Source organism: Anas acuta, chromosome 1, assembly GCF_963932015.1.
Source record: "Anas acuta chromosome 1, bAnaAcu1.1, whole genome shotgun sequence".
NCBI lineage: Eukaryota > Metazoa > Chordata > Aves > Anseriformes > Anatidae > Anas > Anas acuta.
Genome location: NC_088979.1, coordinates 178,025,740 through 178,051,686, shown reverse-complemented (window position 1 = coordinate 178,051,686; position 25,947 = coordinate 178,025,740). Strand labels below are relative to the sequence as shown.

At 36.2% G+C, this 25,947-nt stretch overlaps 1 long non-coding RNA gene across 1 annotated transcript in view; it reads left to right on the top strand.

The window, feature by feature from the left end:
* Positions 1-21,933, top strand: part of LOC137849666 (uncharacterized) — a 22,369-nt gene extending 436 nt beyond the window's left edge. Inside the window, exons 2-3 of the long non-coding RNA XR_011092017.1 lie at positions 19,318-19,399; positions 19,869-21,933. This is a non-coding gene — a long non-coding RNA (uncharacterized lncRNA). The remainder of the gene's footprint in view (positions 1-19,317; positions 19,400-19,868) is intronic.
* Positions 21,934-25,947: the final 4,014 nt, after the last annotated feature.

Genomic DNA, 25,947 nt, shown 5'->3' with positions numbered 1-25,947 from the left:
AATAAGCAGCTATGGATCCACAAAGCCTCAGGATAAAACTTTGTATGAACCTTGGCATCGTCTCCTGATCCTTCTGGCAATGGGGCTTTCACTTGGGTAAAGCCACCAGGGCTTGCTACTGGTTCTGCTTGCTGTCTTAACGACTTTATTTCCCACCACCCTGAACAAACATCAGTGTCTCTGCAGGAATCAGTTGAGGCTGTCCAGATGCTGTACACAATTAACCTGGTGGCAAATTTAGCAGTCCTAAGTACAGTTCTTACAGTTATCTCTTAAAGTGTGTGCGTATACTTGCAAGTCCTGAGCATCTTAGCCACGTTCAGTGGCTAAACAGGCTGCACACAACAGGACTAAAGAGTGGAGCACTGATCTGAATTTTAAACACGCTGTAGTTCATGTTTTCAACTCTTTATACTTTTTTTTTTTTTTTTGGGGGGGGGGGGGAGGGGGATACAGGGTATATATATATATATCTATATAAAATCTGAATTTTAAAGCACAGAGAGTTTATCCCTAGAACTAGTACATACTAAATTCCTTCTTGCCACCCCCACCCCCTACCCCGGAGGATGTAAACAGCATTGAGGCTTTGCGGGAGTCCAGTTGCTGATTTCATTGGAAGCACAGGGTTGGCTGTTGGGGAAATGCATTATTCACTCCTAGCAGGGTCTATTTCACTTTACAAGACTTCTGCTGCTGTTGTTGCTAAGTTTTTTCACGCCAAATTTGAATCGGATTTGATTTTAGTTTCTCTGAGGTACTTGCTCATGTTCCATTAGCAGAGGGTTATTTATTGTCATGTTCATTCCATGAAATTCAGGGAAACAATGAAGACATCTGTATATTTTTCTGTGTATATGTACAGAATTTTCACAAAAATTTTACATGGGATTTCAGTGAAAGTGTCTCTGTGTCTTTAGGCATTATGACAAAGATGTAGTTCAGATTATTGGAAAAGAGCAAAGTCCAGAGGCCTCGGTATCAGAATAACCTTACAGAATTTTGGTTTAGGATGTGTGGAGATCACTGGTAAACAGTTTCTGCAGAGCCACGCTGTATTTTCAGTTACACTGTTTGTCCATTTTAGGCGGATGTTCCTGAAAGCAGCATGTGTTCCTGATTCATTACTTGCTTATGCAGAATTTTTGGTCATTATTATCCAAATGCAATTTCAGTACTGTGATTCATATACTCTCCCTGCTCATAAAGCAGTAAAAATTAACCAGGGCTTTCTAAGCAGAATTTTCCATTGACATCAGTGGAGAATCTGCTTAAACACTGATGGCATCATGTGGCCAGTGGAAAGTAGGCTATGCAGGAACAGAAATATCTGGATAAATCTCCTTTATAAATAAATAAATTAATAAATGTACTTTGCTCTACTTAAGTGCTAGTCAAACCATTCCCTGTAAATAACACAACAAACATATTTTGGAAATTCTCTTAAGAAAATATGCAGAAACAAACAAACAATGAACAAACAGAAAAACTCATTTGTTTTTAGTCAATAGAACAGGTTTTTTGTTTTGTTTTGGTTTGGTTTGGTTTGGTTTGGTTTTTTTTGGTTAAATAATATTCTGTGAATTTCTCCGCCAGCTGTCAAGCAGTTTGCTGGAATGATTTCTGTTTCATTATTCAACCAGCTTGAAGGTTTTCACTCTAGTGGTATTTGGCAGGGCAAATATTTTCAATACCTGCAACTGACCATCTTATTAACTGTGAAAAATTTCACTTGAACAATAAACTGTGTTCTGCCAAAGAACCACAGCAACTTATTCCAAAGTAACTCAACTAAAAATCTTGGGCAACTTTCATATGACCTCTGTCTGCTTTCAAAATGCAACATTAATGTGTCTTTTTTTTTTTTTTTTTTTCCCTCCAGAATTCTCCATTGAGTAATATGGGTTCGTTTTTAAAAGATAGCCCAAGAGTTTCAACAAAACAGTTATTATACTTGGTATAATGATATTCAAAGGGACTCACCTTGCAACCTTTACATGCATGAGCAGTTAACTCTTACTTATATAAGAACAACAAGGACTACCTGTATGTATAAGGGTTGTAGGGTCAGACTCAAAGGCCCCCAATATTACAAAGCATTTAAGAGTAGAAATTACTTTGGTGTTTTGTTGTATTGAGCTGCAGTGCTGAGCTGTGGTGGCTGATGTTTCTGGAAATAAAACATTTTGCAGGATTCCTGCTTTAGGTTTTCCATACAAAATTAGGAGGGTATTAAAAAAATATATATATGTGTTTCTACTAGGAAGTAGAAATGTGTTAAAACATGAATACAGGAGAGTAATAAAGACATTACTTCTAGACCTCTCAGGTAGACTTCACAAGGATTAAGGAAAGCCAACAAAGAAGCTAAGCTTCTCATGCAGTTTATATATACTGGAATTTCTTACAACGGAATTGTTGCCATTGACACCAAAGCTTCTCACAGAAATTAATATTTATCAAAACTTTTTCTAGGAAAGCATCTCACATACAGGAGGGATTTGGGGACTGAAACAGAAAGAGTTTTTCTCCATATCGTTCTGCTGTTATGGACAGCAAGTTGCTATCTGAGCCATGAATAGAAGCTAAACTTTGATCTATCACTTTTGAGATAGCTGCCCTAACTAACATCAACTAATCTGTTCTAAACTCTCTCTCTCTCTCTCTCTCTCTCTCTCTCTTCTTAATGGGAAAGAACAATTTCATTCTGGTACTTTGAAAATGCATTTCATTAAAATGATTGAGTTAGTGTTGCTCGAAGTTTAACAAATTGTGATACGATACAGCTTTTCCCAAACAACAACAAAAATATGAAAAGGTGGGAGAATTAAATTTTACTATATCACAGAAACACATTTTGCACCATTAGGTCAATATTTCCATTCCAAATCCTTTATTCAGGGGTGTATAACTTAGTCATAAAAGTTCATTCAGAACTGCAATGAGGCATAGAAATGTATCAAACATGAAAGTGGTTTTGGATAATTTTTAAATGACAGAAAGGCTAGCAGAATAGTCAGTTCATTTCTACACTCTTTCAATTCAAAGAAGTAGCTCCTGCTGCTTAAGCAGATAGTCTATATTGCTGAGGAGTGTGCTTGTGGCTCCTAAGCAGAAAAACAAATATGAAATAACTTTTTCATTTCCTGCAGAAACACAGACTGATGTATATTTACTGTTAAATATATATATATATTTATATAGTCATTTTTAGCATGGATTTTGGATAAAATTCAATCGTGGTTGCATCCCCTGATGACATCAACTGAGAGACAACCCTGCTTACTCTGCCTTTTATATCTGTGTTTAGGAGGTAAGTAAACATAATGTAATAGTGTTAGGGACATTATTATAAACAACTTGGGGATAAGAAACTCTCAGGAGTTGAAATTATTTTGCTGTTGCTGGATGGAGAAAATCCGGTGTGTACCCTGTTTGCTAAAAGTATGTCTTTAATCATTTGTCGGAACAGGGAAAGAAACTTCTTCCTGGAACACTTCTCTGGAAACACAGTAAGCTGCACCGGCTATTGTGATTGTTTCCAAAATACAGGACAGAGAGTGGGAGAGTGGCTCAGTGTTAGGAAGCACAGTAGCATCCTCTTGGCATTAGAAGCTCTCCCTTATTACGTTAAGGGCTGAGTTTCTGAGGTGCTGGAGAGCCGCCCAGCATGGTTCCTGCTGGGCAGCGTTCCACTTCAGCCCGGGGAAGGTGAAACTCAATCTCCAAGGATGACAGCATTCCTCCCAGTGGATTACAACAGCTGCCCTGCCTGCTGAGGCCATGAGATGGCTGGGAGTTGTGGAAGGGATACAAACCAGGCAGCAATAAAATGCTGGCAAAATTTCACATCTAGGCTGTCAGGTAGGAGGGGACTCTGGAACTCATGCTTAGAAAGAAGAGATGGGGAATGGCTGTTGTTTTTCCTCTCTCTGGTGTGATGACATGTTGCCATTATGTGTTATTTTTCTTGAAGTCAACAGCATTACAGTCATACGGCTGCAATATTGTGGGTTTCTTTTTTTTTTCTTTTATTTTACTTTTTTTTTCTTTCTTTCTTTCTTTTTTTTTTTTTTTTCCCCACACTTACTGGCCCCTAGCTGTTCTCAAGCATCAACACCATTTCCTCCTGTTGACCTATTAATTTCTTATCAAGCTAGGCCAGTGCTGGAAAACACGTTCATGTAGATTTGTCACTTTCTCTGATATCAGTCAAAGTTTCACTCTGATGATATGCTAATAACTGAACAGGCCTTCCACCAAAGATACTGCTTTGTATGCATTTTGAGACATAATTCATGGTACTGCAACACATTACCTTTACCAAAAGATGATTCGCTGCTATGGGAAATAAATAGCAGTGTTTAAAAAATTGTTTCTGACTTGTTGAGAAATAACTCCAGGCCTTAAAATTCCTTCACATCATATTGCACAAAAGGAGCCATTATGTTAACGGTATGACTGTGGGTCCAGGTGAATGGAGAAAAAAGAAAGACAGATTGTTGGAAGCAGGGTCTGTCTAACGTGTACCATGTGCACATGCCGAGTCCCATGTCTACCAGCACAGAGGGAAGTGACAGGGAAAGGTGCACATATTTTGGCAAGGCTGGCAGAAGTTTGGGAAAAGTAATCTCAGTGTAGCAAACCCCATGTCAAGGTGAGATAACAATATAGTTATTATCACTGAATAAAGCACTGGCAGCTCCTCTGCAGATTGCATGTAATCTCAGTTACACTGTCCTAGGGCCACAGGTTTGAGGAGTTCACAGAAACATTGGTACAATAAGAACTGTTCTGAGATGGTGAAAAGTATTTCTCACAGATTTTATTTAATGATTACCTTTCACGTTATCAATTTCTTTACAGATTTCTTTTGTTATTTCAACCTGTTTCTTGTTTTTCCATTGTGAAAAAAAAAAAAAAAAAGTGAGAAAGAGGAGAAGGAAAGAACTGAAAAAGTGCAAAAAGAAAGGAGGGAGGGAAAGAAGGTCTGCACTTTTGGTTCTGTCATAGAAAACAACAGTATTTGGCATCACACAGGACCTCTCAGTGATTATGTTATTCACTTTATTTAACATTAATTTCAGTAAGGAATAAAATGTTTCAGATTATAACGTTAATGTTTATGCTCAAATGGCATCAGATCTAGGGGTTTAGAAGTATTTTTCCATGGGTTCCTGATTTCCACACATACTTCCTTCTGCTTGGCTTCAAGCCATGCCTCATAAAGGTGAGAATGTGGCATAACTGCAGAGACATAAAACCACAGCTCTTTGTGGTGTGCTTTGGAGTTTTATATAAGGCCACATGTATGGCCAAATTCATGTTACTTTAGTTGGTTCCACAATTGGTTAGCTAGCACAACCTGAGTAAGGTGAATCCACAGAATTTGGCTTTCAGATTAATATATACATAGCATAGTTTTCAAGCACAGCGTGTGTTCACAAAAAAGCTGCAATACATTTTATCCATTCAGGTGACAGGCAGAAAATTTACATTAAAATAAATAAATAAATAAATAAATAAATAAATAAATAAATAATGGTCTCAAGCTGGCTCAAAGTCCAATCAGAGAATAACACATTATGATAAGTAGTGCAGTTGGTAGTGATTTCTGTGTCATGTCATGTAATCACACAGTATTTGATGAAGTAAGCTACTACTCCTATACTGCAGCGTACTGCTGCAGCTACCGTTGCAAAGTGAGATGTTATCAGTACTACAGAGTAAAAGCTCTAGTTACTCTTCTATATTGCTGTTGACCTATGTACAGCAGTCATTTCTGTGAAGAGAAACAAAAGAAAAAGGTGCAGCATTTTTTTAAGTGTACCCAGGGAGCTTTTGAAACTTAGTAATCTCATAAAACTTTGAAATGCTACATTGTTTTATAGACTTTTAAAATGTTCATTTTATTAACAACATTATAAACTTCATCCTTTGTGAATGAATGGAATCAGTATCAGACAAAACAAGATTTCATGTGATGGTTCAATTTCTCTTTTTATGCTTGCGTCTTCATTGCTTTTTACTTTTCTAGTTTGTAATCAATTTCCCCAACACTCTCCTCAGTTTTGGGAATGTAATGTTTAAATAATTTCATATTTCATTATACTACCACATTAGAACTTATCATTCAGTATTTATAATTAAAACAACTATTGCTTAAAGGCATACTTTTATATATCTTTTTATACATTTGTTCTGATAGATGCTGGCATATTTATTCTGGCTTTCACATGATGTTCTTTGGACAACCACAAAACAAAACAGTATCTCCTTAATTTGTGGCATGTGTTGTTAAATTATTGGTTTGTTGTGTGTGTTTTAATCTAATTTGTACACTCTCTAGTGTGCAAATACACTCTCTAGTGTGCAAATATACCTAATACTTCTCAGTGATACTAATATTTTTCCTGTTATTAGTTTCCACTGCTATCTTTCCCAGTGAAGGTATCAGAGGACTGATACATGCAAAACAAATGAAAGTTTGAAATTACACCTTCTCCGTACCTATATATGAAAGGGTTGTTAGGCATTGGGATAGGCTGCCCATTCACCATTCCTGGAGGTCTTTAAAAGACGTTTAGATATAGAGCTTAGTGATATGGTTTAGTGGAGGACTTTAGTGTTAGGTCAGAGGTTGGACTAGGTGATCTTAGAGGTCTCTTTCAACCTAGATGGTTCTGTGAATCTGTCATATAGCTCATGGGTAATTTCCTAATTAAACTCAATCCCGTATCTTCACTGTGAAAACTCTCTGTTCATGCTGATCCCATCTTCACTACAGCTGACAACAGCCCTTAACTGACTTCCCCTCACCACCCCCATGCTACCTGCAGATAAGTGCTGTGCTTCTTTAGCATTCCTTCGCATGCCAAGTACATCACGTCATAAACCCCACTGATCTCCATTTGTTTCTTTTGCCAAGACACAGCTTTTCTCATCTTTCTTCCACAGTTCACAGGATCGTAGTTTCTCCTTTCTTCACTGAAATCACTTATTTGAAATTCCTCATCACAAACACAGATTGACCAGCTTCCTCCTCTTTTTGCCTCAAAGTCCCTCCTTGTGCCCTTCAGCTGTGGTCCCCAGATCAATATCTAAACTGGATGTGGAGAGTTACGTGGAGGATGAGCATTGACTCTTGTTCTTTAATGAAAACCCATTTTAGTCCACTGGAGGGGACTGGAAAGGCATTTCAGAACCTTTCTTTCTCATCAGCTTCCATGAGTCTCAGGCCTTTTGTGGGGGTAGGATCTCACTGTGAGACACACCTGTCTTTTCCTCTGAGAAGAACCTGACTTACATTCTCTCTGCCCAACTCTCATCCTGCTCCCTTCATAATGTTGATGAAGGGGCCCTCCTAAAGAAGCTTCTTCATGTCTATCATTTATCCATTGTTAGTTAGCCTTGAACAATGAGATGTGAATATCTTTTGGCCCTGTTTCATATGTAGTCACTGCAGAACACCATGGATGCTCCCCATCAGGGAAGAGGGAGGTAATTCCCTCTGATGCTCTCTATATTATGTCTATTCTGTAGGAAAAGTGGGCTTTGCTGTGTGATACTGAGTAACAACCCCTTCAATAAACTGTAAAAATCTGCAAACTTCCTAATCCTTGCACAAGCATTTAGCCACGAAGCTTTTACTAATAGGAGTCCTTCAAGTAAATCCCTATACCTTTTTGTAATAATCTACACAAGAAGTAATGTTCTGTAATACCATTCAATCTCTATTTTTATGTCATGCCACAGTCTAATATTCCTCAGTCCGTAGCAAATATGCCTTCAGAAAATAGCCTGAGATGGGACAGAATAAGATCCATGATCAAATGTGAATCAGTCACTGAAACAGAATTCTTTCTAGTGAGTTGATAAGCCGGACCACAAGAATATAAAAAGTGCAGGGATGGTTTGTGCCAGGTACAGTCTTTAGTTGGAAGATTTGGCTTTAAAACACCATGAAGAAAGAACTCATTCTATCCACTGAGTAGAAAAAGTAAAGCCAAGATATTTGAGAGAAAATGGAAGCTACTTGAACTATACCTTTTACTTTATTTGCAATTGAGACTACCAGATGTAGAGCAAGCAAGTTTTTCCCCAAAACACACAGAAAGGTGAAATGCTCAGTCAAAATCAGGTAAATTTATAAGAACAAAAAGGTACCGATCTGTAATTTTCCTTCAAGCATGGAGAAGCCTTCTTGTGGCAAGGAATATTAGAACTCTGAGTTGAAAAAACAAGCTAAGAGAGTAGTCTTCTGGAATTTTGAAAGATTTTCTCTGTTTAATATGTGATACAAGAAGCAGAATGATATACATGTATATTCTGAAGTAATAGATTGAAGGTTTCACAGGAGATCTTTTACAGTTGAACTTCTGTCCCTGGGGGTGTTTAAGAAAAGGTTGTATGTGGTACTTACCAACATGGTTTACCTGGCAATATCAGTGGCTGAGAGATGGTTGGACCAGATGATCTTGGAGGTCTTTTCCAACCTTAATGATTCTATGATTCAATGATTCTGAGAGGAAAATAGACAAATTCAATGTAACATTGTTGATCAACACAGAGAATGTTAAAGGCTGTCATATAGAGATATACAGGTTTGGTACATATTCTGCTGAGGTGAGATGTAACTGCAGTTAGCAACAGACATACTTAAGAGGAATTCAGCGTCTTATTAGCCCCCCATTAGTATGGGGTGAGTGCCTGTATCATATGCCACAGCTGAAACCATAGAGCTGGAAGCCTTTTCTACCCACTGTCAATTTACACTGGGGCTGCCTATGACTGGGTGAAACACAATTTAAAAACAACAATAATAATAACAACAAATAATAATAACAAATAATAATAACAAATATTAATATTAATATTAATATTAATATTAATATTAATATTAATATTAATATTAATGTTATTATTAATAATTAATTAATTATTTATAATAATTAAATAATAATAATAATAATAATAATAATAATAATAATAATAATAATAATAATAATAATAATGTTTATCACTGTACTCTGAAGAATCTACCAAGGGCTCCCCTCAGGAGGTAGGGAAAGAGTCCCCACTTTATACTCATCTGTGCAACAGCAGATGTGGAACTTAGTGCTATAAAATTCAACAACATTAAACCACAGTAAACTCTAATCAACATATATTTATGGAAAATGAATCTTGTCAAACCTATTTGATGCACTTATAAGTATCATTAAGAACACTAACAATTTTAATAGATGCAAGCCTTAATAAGATATTTGGTTTACCTCCACAGAATGTCCTGAGACTTTGAAATGTTACAAGCAAAGGCCTATATGTCAAAGAATAATACTACTGAAAAATAAGGAATGGTAAACGTCACATAGGGCAGGTCACTGGTACAAAGCATCAGCTATCATTGTGTAAGTGTTCAGATCATCAAAAAGTGTGTCTGGAAATTGCTAAATATGAATTCATACACATGAAAAAAATGCAGATCATACTTAGACAATGAGCAACCACTCCAGAGAAGTGACTATGAAGATTAAGTTTATACTGGATCTGCATCCTGGAGCTCTCAGGCTGCTAGGCTTTCTTTTACACATTTAATAAAATTCTCAGTTAAAAAATGGTGCAGCTTAAGAAGTGGAAGTTTTGTTGTTTTTGTTGTTTGTTTGCTTGTTTTTTTTTTTTTTGTTTTTTTTGTTTTTTTTTTTTTTAACATAGAACAACCAGTTAAATATATGTCCAGTTCTGGATTCTAAAATCTGGAAATCTATTGAAAAGTTATCGAGGTTTTCCTGGAAAATGAGATTAAAAAATGTATCTTCCAGTGCACAATTTAAGAGACTTGGTCTACTTTATTTATCAAGAGAGAAATTAATCACATTCCTTAAATACATACACAGGAAACAGGAATTTCATAAGATGGCTCTTCAGTTGAGCTAACAAAAATGTAACAGAATCCAATAACTAGAAACTGAGGCGTGGCAAAATCAGGCTAAAAATTAGGTGCACATTTTTGACAGTGATGATAATTAGCCACTAGAATAACGTACCAAAGACTTCTAGGGCTTCTTTGAGAATTTTTTTAATAGTGTTGGATATGCTGTATTTCAAGCAAGTTTTCTTTCAAAAAGTCCATCAGCCCTTTTTAAACCAGAGGTCTGACTGTGTGATCAAAATTTTCCCCATGAGCTCTACAGAACTCAGGATAAAACACTTAGTGCCAAAATGTGTGGATATTTTAAAAGTTTTGTCTTCCAGAACTGTCACAGCTGCAGATTGTACACATACATTCTGACTCAGATAAATTCAAATGAAACAGTTTGATGGAAATTTATGAAGTATTTGCCCCAAATCACTTGAGAGAAGGAGGAGGAGAAGACAAAGAAGAAGGAGAAGGAGAAGGAGAAGGAGAAGGAGAAGGAGAAGGAGAAAAAAGAAAAAGAAAAAGAAAAAGAAAAAGAAAAGAAAAAGAAAAAGAAAAAGAAAAAGAAAAAGAAAAAGAAAAAGAAAAAAAGAAAATAAAAAAGAAAAAGAAAATCTACTGTGGAAGTTCAACTTTTGAATAACTGTGTTTTGCTCTGGGCTTGAGGGACTACTATCAGAGGTTTCTAACTAAAGAACACTCCAAAATACTACAGGAGTTCAGGCTGTTAAAAAGAAGTACATTATGAAACATCAAGAAAATTATTTTATTTTGTTTAATGGTAAAACCTATATTTCTACTGATGAAACCATATGAGATCCAAAACACAATTTGAGAAAATTCAGGCAAGTAAGAGAGTGACCAAAACTTCCTAATGTTGCTGAGAGTCTGCAGATACTCTGAACACTTTTATACAAGATACATTTAATTAATCATGAGAAGTTTTGCTGTGTTCAAGAGCACTGCCATCCTCAGATGCACAAGGCAGCTAGGTACGTGTCCCATCATTAAGGTAATTTGGGTTCTTTGGAGTTTACATTGTAGTATGCAGAAGTGGTGGGTTCAGTTGCCTTGAGACCTAAAACGCATCTCAGGTTACCCTTCTCTTAGATGGCTGTTCTAACAGCCAGTCTTCACACAAAAGACTGCTTATTTTTCTAAAGAAATGAACATATCTGTCACCTATAACTGAAGGGCTGGCTTGGTTACCAAATTACAGCATGCAAATCCCAGACATACAGATACTCCTAATTCTCAAATAAAGATGCCATCTCATGCACCTTCTTGTTTGATATTTCACATCAGTGAACTAGATAATGTTTCCTGTTTGTTCCCTTGTACGCATCCTTCTCCACCCTAATTCATTGTGCAGAATGTCATGCATCCCAGAGTTTTGTACCGAATTCCTCATTTGACATGGGGAACCTCTGCATATCATACCCCCCAAGTCCCAGTTAGGATATGGCATATAGTGATCATATGTGATGAGATAGCTAAGTGATTATCAAGGCAAGCTGGCCAGCAAGGACTGACTTGAGAAACTGGAGAAGGAAAGAGAAAACACTTGGTGGAATGTTTAATTGAACAGATTTATACTAAAACCAAATACTCTCACAAACTTTTTTGGTTTTGCTAGGTTAGTTTTATTCTGGGTCATCAGTTCTCCATGCAGTTCACCACATCATCTGTGAGTAGGGTTAAGGGCTGCCAAAGAGCTGTATGGTCTACTGAAAGATAAGCACATAAAACTATTTTGTAAGTGGAAGACCAGATTACCAGAAGTTTTCCACAAATTCAATTTAGATTAACAAAAAACTCTATCAGATAAAGAGAATAATGGTGAAGCAGTTTTTCATAACCCCACCATGTCAAAAGCAGTATTCTAGGAATAAGTATAGACATTGGACTAATGTCATACTGTTAAAAAATTGGAAAAGTCTAAGGAGATTAGGTAAAAGAGAAAGATATTTCTAGGTAATCATGGGAAATTCTCAGCATTCTTACAGATCTAACCTAAACCACAAGTAGAAGAAACAACCACAATTTTAAACTTCCTATGAAGAAAGGAAGAGTTCACAGATGAAGGAAAAGGTATGACCCAAGAATAAAGAAAACCGTAAGTTAGTTTCACATCTTGTTTTGGCAGATCCAGATAAACTGTAGTTTCAAGTCAGAATGGAGAGGCAAACAACTGGAAAATGTGAAAATTTAATCTATTAACTACAAAAATTTCATACAAATTATACTGCAGCAGAGTCTGTTATATGGAAGGAGCTCTGGGCAGGTCACTTAGTGGAACTGTATACAGCGAACTTCTGAAAAAGAAGCAGTGGAAATTTGTTGCTAGAGAAAGCTGAGAATTTTTTATAGAATCCCTTTCCAAGGGAAAACCGCAAAAATCTTGTATACAGATGTTTCAACTGTATGTACAATATATTTCAGTTATGCACAACTGGTTTCAAAGCTTTTTGAAAAAATTTGGGTTTTGTTATCATAGCTTCCTACCTTATTTTAACTGCAAATATGCACATATACAAAAGATCATCACTGAACTAAAACCTTTTCACATAGTTAGACAAAATTGTTAACATTTTTATTTCCTTGAAAATTAAAATATTTTTGTTCAAAATGGCCCTTTTCTGTCCTATACAGTCTACTGTAGAATAGAAGATTATTAAGGAACTTTGGAGTTTTTCATGAAATTAAAAGCTTGAATCTCAATGAAATCTAAAAGTAGACAATTTGCCATGTAGTTCGGAGGATTTTGAGTGTTTACTAGAGATAAGGAGATAAGAGATTGATTTTTTTTTTCCTTTCTGTTTTAATTTGCTGGCATGAAGTGTGCATTTTACCTTGCATGGCTATGAGCACTGGGAAAGTGACAGAAAGGTATTTCCAGTTATTAAGCCTTTGTGGAGGCACCACTGGCTGTGTCAGCATAACAAAACACAGTGGCACACAGGGAAATCTAGGGCAGTTCTGAACGATATGCTGCACACAAAGGAGAGTCCAAGAGCTGTGTTAGTGCAGTGCTCTGTATGGGCTAATACAGGGAGATCTCATCAGAGCTGCGTAACACAGGCAGAACAAATTAACATGGCCACGTTGTTCATGGTATTTGAACTAGCTCTGTGGACAGTCCCATTGTGCCCAGCTCTCTTTAGATTTGTGTGAGCCATCCAATAATGTTTTAGGTAGCATTACTAAGAGCTGTCAAAAGAGGTTTCTTCTGCATTTTTAGAAATGCTGGAAAAATAGGAGAGAGGCACATTTACATTGTGTAGATCTATCAGTGAAGGTTGAAAAACTGTGTCATTCACCTGGACTGGCAATATCTGGAATGGTCTTCATTAGTGCTCAAAGATCTCTTTGTCATAAACAAAAAACTTTTATTTTCATAACACAACACTTATTTATACCTGTGGAGAGTGGTATTTGAAAGTAGTTAAGGTCCTGGAATACAGATAATCTTTTTCAGGATCTACAGCCCCCAAATTAAGCCTGGCAGATAAGCATGTAATCTTAACTTTATGCAATACTACATGGATAAACAGCATGGTAATCAGAGGACAAAGCTGACACACAACTTATTCCCTTTTGATGAAAATCTCTACTGCTGTACTCTGTACTAACTGTAATTTCCTAAAGACTGGAATTTTCATGCCAGATAGATCATGTTGTTACAGTCCAGTTGGAAGGCAATAAAGTCAAATTGCCAAGGCCACGTCATCATCCAATTGCTTAGCCATCTGCTAATAGCTTGGTGTCAATGACAAACCCAGGTGCGTTCCTAAATATAGTAGTGATCTAACAACTTGTGGACATGCCTCTTCAACCAGAAGGGCTGAACCGGAACATTTTGCTAAAGGATATCATAAATATGAATAAGTAACAAAAATAAAAGTGATAACAATAACTGTGTGGCCTTATCTCTCAAATAACCCCAACAAAGTTTAAAAATGTTGAAATCTATATATGCAAGAATTATTTTACTTGCTGGCCTGCAGTAGAATGTGGCATTTCTAATAGCGTGGAACATTGATATAGCTGTCTTAAAAAGGAGAAATGAAGAATGATACTAGAGAAACTTGAATGTGAAGGAAGAAAATAACTATGACTCCTCTCACAAGCTGAAGAGCAGAATATATCTTAATGGTTACAAAAAATGCAACTGCCTCATTTAACTGAAAATAAGGTAAATAAAGGTATCATCCTTCATTTGACATCGCAATCAACAAATTGCCTTATATCAGCTGCTTCTGTTATGTCCAGACCTTTCTTTAAGTTATCACCCCCTAGAACCCTCATCCTTGTGGGTACATATAGAGTGGGTCACACATGGGAAAGCTTTCCAAACTGAGGGGATGCAACTGGGAGGGGGAACAGTGGCACAGAGCAGCGAGCCTGCCCACTAAATAACATTTCCTGTCAGCAGTTTCATTAATCATTTCTGGGACCATCCGGAAGCTTGTTGAAGCCAATGGAAACCCTCTTTGTGACATCACGGTGTTTTGGGCTTGTATTACTGAATCTCTCTAATGTCCAAAGCTTTCCTTGGAAGAAGTTTGATGCTGTTTTATCAGATTATCTTTCTTTTTTTTATTGGAAAAAAAATAAATGTGCCCTTTACTGTGTTTGGTAAGCTTTTATTCGAAACATAATTTAAAACAATAAATTATTTGGCAAAGGAGACATGATTATGAAAAAAAAAAAGGAGAAAAATTAAAACAGCTTCTGATTGTGTTTTTTTTTTTGTTTGTTTTGTTTTTAAGTATGATTTATAGCATTTTTATATTTACTTCAAGTTACACTTACTTTCCCTTAAAAATTGCCCTTATTCTTTGGCTATTCTTTTCTTTTATTGCAAAATTATTCACCCAGTTTCTGGTTAGAAAGGCTTTGCTGGAATGAAATGATCTTTCAGTAGAGTGTACATTTTTATGTTTCCAATATTAACTAACCACTCAGGGTGTGATCTTGTTGAAATCAGAGGATTTTCTGTTATACAGGAGTGGAAATATTTAGCTTCTCTCTCCTCTCTCAGAAAACAAACCACATCCTGGAAAAAGAAACGTTTTACACAGAATTTATACGTGATAAGAAATTCATTCCACAAGTGGAGTAAGACCTTTAAAAGACCTTTATCTACCTCACAGAATAAATTTGATATGCCTTACAAACCATTATGCGAACTCTTCCTCTCAGTGCAGGCAGATACAACTCTCTCCTAAGTACTAACACCTAATTTCCATTCCATTGATGAAACTGGATGTGGAGGGAGACAAGTTCATCACAATGCACTTGTATATGATTACACATTAGACTGTAAAAATTTAACATTTATTTAGCTTCTTCTAATAAGCTTTTCAAAACCGATAGATCTGAGTAGCTTAAAACATCTGTTTGCTTGGGAAGATCATTCAGCAGGGTTGGGCATCCTGCTGGTGGGGCTGCTGAGACTGTTCAAAAGAGTCTGGTTGATATCTGCAGTATATGTTACAAGAGGGCAAAGGATGTTGATAGATTGAGCTTTATGCATGCAAACTGTTTCTCTAGCCATTTTTCTGGAAGATTTTATTAACAAGGTATATCAGAGATGCTTGAAAGCCTGGACCCAATCAGCAATACAAGATTAAAAATCATATAGCTTTTCTTTCCCGCTACATCTGAACAAGGCTTCCTAAGGACAGCTGCTGACGTGCAACTGAGATGGATCCCCAGGGATCTTATACTGATGAGCAGATACCAGTTTCATCTGTTTCACTTCTGTTTTGCCACAGTCCTCTGCCCTAAAGCAAACCTGAAGTGCACTCTTCTTTACATTACTCCAGTGTGGTGGTAAAATACAGCATGATAGAGGAGATGCTAATAGAAATTCAAGCTGGCAAAGTGATTCTGTAGCAAAAATCCCTCACTGGCCAAATGCCCACTCTATAAACCCATCTGAAGTCCTGTGATGATACAAATCACCTATGTCAGAGCAGAGACTTATGGCCACAGAGTTTCCACTTGGAGCACCTACAACATTTTGCCTCCCTGTCAGTGTTAAAATAGACAATGCAGCAAGAGAGATACCAGTTTTGTGAACATAAAGCAGGAAGCTTACATTTTCATAGAGTTCATATGTGTATTCACACAAAGGGAAGAAATGAAACAGCAAGTTTCTGATTTTGATCTTTTTTAAAACATTATGTATACCAGAAATCTTTACAAACAGAAAAACACACATGAAGGTGATTCCCTCAGCTTATTACTACATATTTCTTGGTCAAAATCAGAGCTGCAATATTTATTAAGTACATGAGAAAGATTAGATAAAGAATTTCATTATTTGCACTGTGACACTCTTTCTATTTTTGATGATTCACTGGGAGATTTGAGGACTCCTTGATTTCAGAGTAACTTGTTTAGTTTTTAAATGTTGGGCCCAAGAAACATTCATGTGAATTGCAGAAATTCCTGAGTTTATAGGACAAGTGGGTGTGTCTGAAGTTGAATGGTACTAAGACATATGTAAAGAGTTTGAGAAACATGGATTTGGATGCCAGCATTACAAAGGTAAAATAATGCAACAAATTAATAAATAATAAAAGTTTACAATTATCCTATTTTTCTAAGGATACCAAGAAAAAACTTGTGGACTATAGAAGTGATATATTGCCAGGACAATGTAGTGGAAGTTTGATAGAGCCTAACTTCACTATTACAGTGCTGTGCCAGTGGTGGGAATTACAGTAGGTTTGTAGTTGCCCTATATTTTAGCAGGGATGATCAAAAAAGAGACAGATATCCATATCCATTCACTGATTTAAACTACATACTTGGGAGACTGTTATAAGTAGGGATCAAAGTAATGATGGTAATAAACAAAAAAATAATCACTAGTATAACAGTGGAACAGAATCTGTGCAAATACCTCCCCCAAAATTTATTATCAGGTACATTTTATCTGGATTCTGTTGAAGTGGTGGCAAGAGAAAGGCAAAAGGATAAAAGCAAAGACAATCAATATTTCAGTATTTTCAAAAATAAATATCCCAAACCTGTTCCACTACATCATTAATAAAACAAAAATATCCTCTTTTCAAACTCTCTGAAAGGGTAGCAACACTTAAAATGTTTCCTAGCAAATTGCTTTACAAACTAGGGTGCTTCCCAAACTCAACCTCTTTCATAATTTTAATTTGATAAAAAATTTGGTTGATATAATTTTTCTCACTGGTTCACATTGATGCATACCTTGAATTATTATGATTAAGAAATTTCCTTACCATAAGATACTATGTACTTCTTGCTTTTCTCTTACGCCAAGTAGATCAATAGTTATACTGAATAACTATCGAGGAGAGAATCAACCCTGATTTTCAAACTACTTAGAGATTTAGATATGCTGGTTTCAGAAAATCTTCCTCTCTGACTCTTCACTTTCAGCCTGTAACACAGTCTCTCTGTTGGTGTCATGATAATTTTCTGAAGTAGACCCCCTGAGACATTGGGTCATGAGGCTTATTTCACTTCATATGATTTGTCTTAGATGTGAATACAGGTTGTTTCTTGGGAAGGGAAAGTGTGCTACATCTACTACTCTGGAGGAGCAATGAGCTATCAGGACAGCTGAATCACTTCCCATTCTAGTGAAGCCCATTGAAGAGTCTCCTTTGTCCTTTCTCCACCTATTTAAGCAATCAGCAAATGTTGTGAGGAACCAGCTTTCTTAGATTATTTCTGTTTGGGAATAAAGTTATAAAGCATTTTTTCCTTATGCTATTTCCAATTGGAAATACCTCAAGGAAGCATGTTTCTCATTATATTTCCTACTTGTTCAAGTGTATTCCCATGCCAAGGGAACAGCTGAATCAAAGGACAGGCAATGCCCCAGTTTTGATGCAAGCAAATGGCAAGTGAGAGTGAATTGCTTCCCTCAACATTTTATTATTTTTTAAAAACCTTTTTTCCCCAAATTGTTGCAAATTTTGATTCAAAATGAAAACAGGTTCATGGTTTGGGAAGCCTCCATAAAACCTTACTCATCGTTTCTGACAACAGCCCCCTAGCTAATTTATGTAAACAGGAACCCTGTTTACTTTCTGGTATTATCTAATAGGATTCAGCAAAATGGAGTCTGGGCTCTGGTTGAGGCTGCTTTTGTCTTGCTCTGTCCTCATGCATTTGCTGGAAGACTGAATATGATGCCACTATAGTTCACTTTTTTCTTTAGTCTTCACTCCATCAAAATCTTTTCCTTGTATTATCAATATGTTTTGGACAAAGTTATTTTATATTTGTCCCAGGTGAAAAACAGTCCTGACACATTTTGCCACAGGGCAGGGAAGAGAATGGGAACATCTCTTCTATCCCTGGTATTACCTATGACTGGTAGAGCATGGGTTCCCTCCTCATACAGAAGTCCTGCTCACCCTTCTGGGACTCCAACTGATCAGTATGATTATTTCTTTCTGTTGGTTGCTTGTTGCTTGGTTCTTTTTGCAGTGAACGTCATCACTACTTAATAGGCAGTCCTATGTATATTATTTATATTCCACCTAAATCTGAAAAAATAAATAAATAAATAAAAGGAATTACATGAGATGTAAGCAGTTCATTGGCCTCTGTTCAGTTGACCTTTTTTTTTTTTTTTTTTTTTCGGGGGTGGTAGGGGTATTAACTTAGAGGACCTGACTTCACAACGACTGACAATGTGGTTCACATCACATTGTCAATACACCAACATGGGCATGCCTCCCCATTTCTCCGCAGTCATGTTCCAACACACAGTACAAGAGGACCATGTTGGTGTGAAAGGCCACTGGTCTCAGCCAGGCCTGAGTAAGCAGTAAACATCTCTGCGAGACAAGTTGTGCTTGTGCATATAGACAGCCTCTGTGCATTCTTCTTGGCATTTATGCCTCTGCAGGGATATCACACTACATAGCAGGCAAAATGTCATCTTAACAAATGGACACAAATGTAGGAAGCTGACAAATCATGCCCTCTGCAAGCATTTTGTTGTTGCTGTTGCTTGTTTGTTTGTTTTTCCCAGGGAGAGATTTCTAACAAAAAATGTCTAAATTGCTGTCCATTCCGAGCCTTTGTGTCTATAGTTAGAGGGAGGTATGCCTTTGACACTCCGGGTCATTTCTGGATTAACTTCAAAAATGAAAAAGAAAAAGGCTTCCACTGCCACAGAAGAGAAATTGAGTTCTGTTTATTCAGGGTTTCTTTGTGGGGCTGGATGTGGGGAAAGTAGCTGGGTTTGAGGGGTGGGGGGAGAAGGAGGCTAGAATGTTTTTTTGTGAGGATAATTAAATGATTTCTATGTCATAGGAATTTTATTTTATATTTTTCATACTCATAATAATGTTTGGTGTTTTTAATGCTTTTTTTTTTTTTTTTTCCAGATTTTCTTTCTTAAATTCCTACTGATGGAGAAAGTAAGGTTGTTAAACTAATAGAATAAAGGAGTCTTACCCATCTTTTATTGTAAGTATCAATACTGTGACTTCTTTTGCTCCCAGGATGGTTTATCTTGACAATATTTCAACATAGACTATTTTTTTCCTGCATCAAACATTGTGGTTTAAGAAAAAATAAACTGCTATACAAAATTGTGAATACTTTACAAAAGGGGAAACTGAGGCAGAAGGAGATTATATGTTGTGTACTGAGTTCAGATCAGTGACAAAATTGTAAATTCTTTTGGACTTAATCAGGGTTCAGTAGCTAATTTGTTACAGAGACACCAATAGGCACTGGGTTTCTCTGTATCCTGCTCTGAGTAATTTTTTAATTAAAGCAGAATGTGAAAATATTGAATGATAAAATGACAGAAATAATTACGATTGCAATACCAATCTATGTTAATTTTATGACAAAGCACTGTATACTTTATTATGTATTTTTATGGTTAAAAATAATGTGTATACCAATAATCTTTTTTATTACATTTTAGGATTCTGGTGTGACAAAACAAAACAAAACAAAAAGAAAAGAAAAAAAAAAAGAAAAAAAGTAACTTGTCACTTAGTAATTCATGTGGAAAGAGACCTAGTCTGCAAGAGGACATTGTCAGCTGAATGAAAGAGATTAAATTGATAAGAAAGAATAGAGGTCTGCTTCCTTCATTGTCTTGGAAAATACATTTGTTAGGCAGCTTTCCAACACAGAAAAGAGAATAAGACACTTCCTTGGACAGAAAGATTAGTAGTTGGAATAACAGTCTTTCATGATAAACAAACCACGTCTTCTTACCCTTTTAGGATTTGAGTTGCTCTCCAATTACACTTCCCTTTTATCAAGATGTGAACATGACTGCAACTGTAATTTAAAGAGGACCTAAACTTTAACACAAGGCTTTTCATTTAGGTGCTTTAATATCTGTTAGCCACACTCAGGTTTTGGTTGCAGATGCCTACTTCTTATTCAGTGGCAAATGTGCTTTCTTAGGCTATCTGATATTTCTGTGACAAATTATTGGTAACACTCTGCTCCATATAAAAAATACTACGTAAGCATAATTGCATGATATGCAATTATTTGGCTAATTGTTAAGATTTCTTTGACAAAATAAAGCAGATGAGTTCATTTCCCTGATCAAAGACTCCAAACATCATCTACTCAATGAACTTTCATATCTGTAAGGGATAGCAGTTTATGAAAAACCATTTTCCATATAGGCCTTAGCTTAAAAGAAACATTTGGTTAACAATAATTATATAGAGGGAGGGAGGACCACAATAAAACAAGCCATTGTTTCTTCAAAGAGTTGTTTAATGTAAAAGACCATTATCAGTAGAATAACTCTGATAATTTGACAGTGGGTCAATGTGAATTTGCAGCTGTTCCGAGTTCCCACAGACTTTTCTCCTGTTTAAAAGCTTGAACAAAAGCCAAATATTTCTTTTGACTGTAACAGGCTTCAAATAAGGTCTAATACTCAAACAATGCATTTTATATAATAATCCAGCTCAAGATAATTCCTGAATTACAAGTAACACAAATACCTGTATATACACACCATGACATAACTTGAAGTGTTCACCTCAGTCACATCTGCTAACTGCCCAAATCTGACCTTACTTCCAACAGAAATGACTCAATCATATCTCATATTGACTTCCCACCTCCTATGTAGTTGAACATTTTCATGGGGGCTTTCAAAGATCTGTCAATTACTTGTGAAATTGATGATAGAAATGCAGATGTGAAAATGTGCAAACACAATTGTAAATTGTTTCAAATGTCATTGAAAATTGGACTGTATGCGTAAGTAAATCAGTTTGTAAAATACCTTCAGTGGAAGTACCTTAATGAGATTAATTTTAAAACAAGAAAGCTAATTCACCACAATTTTATGCTGGACAATCTTATGCTGAAAAACAGTATCAGTGTATTTCAAACTTTTAAAAGCAACTGAAGTCTCATAGGTTTCCTTGCAGTTACAGAAAATAGTAACACAGTTCTGCTTCTTAACGATTAGAACAGACAGAATGTTTTTTGCTATGGAGTAACAGCTTATACTAGTATCCTTCTTCTTCATTCCTCATGTCATTGTGGAACATAATTAATATTAAACATATTCCAAAGAATTCCTGTAGATGATGAGGTTCATACCCCACACATCTTGTGCTTTTAGAATAAACCAAGCCTAAGAGGTGGAATTCTAATGTCTTTTGGAAGGCATTAGTTCCTCAAGGAAGCTGGATTTCTTGCACATCTGGCATAGTCAGGTCCCTTGGTCAGATGTCCTATTCAGACACAAGAAATTAAGGATGTACTAGATCTCATCTCTGCCCACTTATCTCTGTAAAATTACAGCAGATTCAAAGGCTGTAAAACTGGAAAATTCTAGTTCCAACAAAAGATTTTGCCACTGATACTCTGACTACGTCCACAAAGACAGTTAGCTGCCTAACACAGACTTCAGTTTGATCTTAATAACATTTATGGTAAGTTTTGTATTAAAAATGTTGTGGAAAAAAACTATGTCTTGTTCATTAAATTCTCTTTTTAAAGTACAGAAATTGTACTGTTTGGATGAAAAAAAGTGTCCTGTGAAAAAATTCAGTCACCTCTAGCAAAGAGTTTGTATTACCTGGTTCATTAATGCCTGAAAATGACAGATTAAAACACATCACTCCTATATGTCTCTATAAAATAAAATGAAAAATATGACAGTAGCATCCCATACATCCTGTAAAGCTGTCATGTTTCTCCCAAAGGCAGAAATACACATTGCACTCATTATATGTGCCGTAAATTTCTGGGATTTTTATTTTTATTATTTTTATTTTTATTTTTATTTTTTTTTTCAAAATCTTAATATTTAATTTAACAACACTTCACCAAAATATTGTGCTTACAGTACTAGAGATGGTATTGCATTCTGTAGGCATTGATATTACAAACATATGTGAGTCTTTGAAAGAGTCCTGTTAGTTAAACTACTCTTATTGATGATATTGAAATGATTATAATCACTTGCTTGATGTGTGAGACAATATTAGCAGGGCTGCTGACCTTTTAAAGTCTGCCAGTAGGGACATCTGAAAGCTTTTCAGGAAAAAAAAAAAAAAAAAAAGAAAAAAGAAAAAAGCTGCTTAAAGCTGCTTACCGCATTTCAGAAAGCTAACCAGCTAACCAGATGCAGAGAATTTGACCTCCTTCATTCCTGTCACTTGGCCAAAATTAAATCTCTATAGTGTCCTAAGGGCTATTTGTGTAGCATAAATCAGCACACAATTAAACCTATTAGAGTTCATTTGGCTTAATAGTTGACAATCAAGTTTTAACAAGATGACCAAGGAGCAGTGTGTATCTGTACATGGTACTACGCACCTAGCTAACCTTGTTTAATCAGTATTACTGAGATATATATAAACTGGTCAACACCACCATTGGATTGGAGAACAGAGCTTTTCTAATTCCCAGAAAAGTGAATCGTGGGAGGACCTGCAGAAGCAAAAAACTTGAGATTTCAGAGCTTGATACAACTGTGGGAGAAACTACAAGATATGCAATAGCAGTGGATTAGGTTTAGGGTTCAAGGCATCGTTTTTTGCTGGATTAGCAAAATCAGGTTGAAGCACCTCTGCCCTCATCTGTGCACTTCTCCCATCTTCCCAGTGGTGGGAGCTAGATGTCTTCTCCATGACAACACCAACTCACAGCCCACTACATGCACTTGCTTCAACTACGTTGTGTAGACTTCTCAGTTAGTCCTCTGGGAGAAAATGAATGTGTTTAAACATTTTTCTGCCACCCTCGTTACAGAGTAGTCTCCACCAGACCACTGGTGAGTGTAACACAAGATCTGTCAAATCCTTCAATATGAGGGAAAGCTTCAGGTGAGGGGGATTCTATCACAGTGCAGATAGACTCTCCATTTTCTCACATGAGTAAACTACACGTCACTGTAGTATCAGACCTGTAGATCCAATAAAGTATAGGACATCAGTGTGCCCCTGTTTGCACTGTGAGCTGCAGGACTGCTGTCCTGTGTGACATCAGGCCTGCAGTGTTTTCTGTGCCTGGGTGCCACAGAAAAACATGCTGATCAAAGCAATGTGGCCCCTAATATTGCCTGGACTCCCTGGGACTCCCTGTGTTCATTTGATCTAATTTAGATGTGTCTGTGAACCCTACCCTTAGAGTAACACACACATATACTAAAAGGGATAGGATTTTAAATGCTGAGAGATGGTTACTAACTCTTCCAGTGAGAGTGTACATGGTGCTACAGAAGCCATTTGGCCCAGGGTGTATCTGGTATAACCTGGTGAGAAAGCATACAGACCATTTTTGCATGCTATTATTCACCTGACTGTTAAACCCAAAACACAGATGCTTTTTGATTTCCACCATATCTGGCAAATCTTGTCTTTTAAGCCTATGTGGAGAAAGCAGAAGAATATGCAAAGCAAGCAATTTAAAGTCTGAACCATGACAGTGTAGACTTGTAGCATCTCTTTCTAGTAAATTCTTGAGTAAATGAAGACAAATTGAAGTTAAGGGTTAAACTGATTTCAGAAGGCACTGTTGGAATACAAGATTCTGAATATTGAACAACAGGTAGCTCAGGCTGCATAATCAAAAATGGAGGCAATCTGACTTAGGAACTGCTTTGTGAAATGTTGCACTCAACTTCTATATGTTTCAATATTCTTTTTTTAATGCACAGAATAATACTTACCTCACATGGAGTAAATTACGTGCTTGCCAGCACACAATACATCAGTGGCAAAGACGAGGATAGAACCCCGGACTCCAACCTTGTGCTTTAAACACTAGCTGCACTCCCTTTCCTTTCTAAGTTCAAGCTCTGGCTTTATCCCTTTTTATTTTGGGTTTTATTGTTTTTTTTTTTTATCCACCATTAAAGAGCAGATTATTTCAAGAGTACCTTTTATTTAAACTAAATTGACTTTTAAAAAGAACTTAAACTTCCTCAATATATTTTGTTTCCTTTTGCTTCTGTCTCTCACATTTGTCTTGAAATGCTTTTAGCCATAGCCAGACCTGAAAGAGGAAGATACCTCTCTCGGCTTCCAGAAAGGCATTTGTTTACCACTGTACCAAGACAGCTTCTGGACAGCAGAGAATTCAATCTCAAATTCAGCTATGTATGGAGTTAGTATGTGTCTATCTGATTGAACCTTGTAGACCTACCATGGCATAGTTTGTTAATGAGGATAAAGGAATGGATTCTACATTAAATTCTATTGCCGCCTCCATTATTAACTTGACAGGCAACCCTGGACAACCCACTTCCATTCTCTGGTTAGTTTTTCTGTATGTTGTCTCTCTTGTTTATTAAATCTATAATTCCACAGAATTGTATGCCCACATTTAGATTACTCATTACAGCCATTCAATTTTTAAAAGTGTAAGATCTGAGCAAGCATCTTTGTAAGGCATGGAACAGATCTTTGTAAGTGTTTATATGATGTGTAGCACAGTAGGAGCCTAATCTTGTCAGGAGAATTTACATATTTACATCAAAATGATGCTAGGCAATTATCAACAAGCATAAATGGTTATAAACAGAACAGAATTTTTTACTGATTTTCTGTTATCTTATATATGAAGTAGGTTATTTTTTCCTGTGGTAAGGTACATCATCATAAGAAATTTGCAAATGTTGCTTTAATCTATTTTTGCAAAGCTGAAAATGACTGTATAAGGGTCAAGGTCCTGAATATCCTGGCTTGGTTTTTAAAAATTTTAGCATTCCCAATGAATACTTTCAGCTCCCATTTTTTACTCTGGAGAAGTAATTTCTCCTGCCGGTACACCAACATTTAGACCACCTCCTTTGGAGAGTTATATTAATATTATGAATGAAGAAGTTAAGCAAATATGTTCTGTCATGATCAAAAGTGTATGTATTTACTGCATACTGTGCCAAATAAAATCCCCTGCCAGTATAAATTCTCTGCCACCATAAATCCTGTCTGTCATCAAGAATTTTTTCAAGACCTGATTCTCAGAAAAAGCAAGTACACAGTTCCTTATGGCAGGAAAGTTCTACAAAAATAACTTGGGCTCTGTTGTCTTCTTTACCGAACTACCACCTTCATGTGGAAAAGGATTTGAGATGACAAGTGGTCTTGCAGGATAGCCTGTCCCACAAGCAGCCATTGCTCTTCTTGCCTATCCCGTTTTTCTACAGCAAAATGAGCTGTACAGGCTGTTCTCCAGGATTTCCCCACCTTTGCATCTTAGCTCTGTCCCTGCTGTATTATGTTCAAATGCACAGCCCCAGCCCAGCCTGAGTCCTGGCTAGCTTAATGACAAGCTTCACAATTAAGCTTACCTTACTGAGAAGTTCTGAGATTAGTATTTGAGGCTAATAGAGTTTTTTGTTGCTGTTGTTTTGCTTTTTATTTTATTTTATTTTATTTTATTTTATTTTATTTTATTTTATTTTATTTTATTTTATTTTATTTTATTTTATTTTATTTTATTTTATTTTATTTTATTTTATTTTATTTTATTTTATTTTAATTTTATTTATTTTATTTTATTTTATT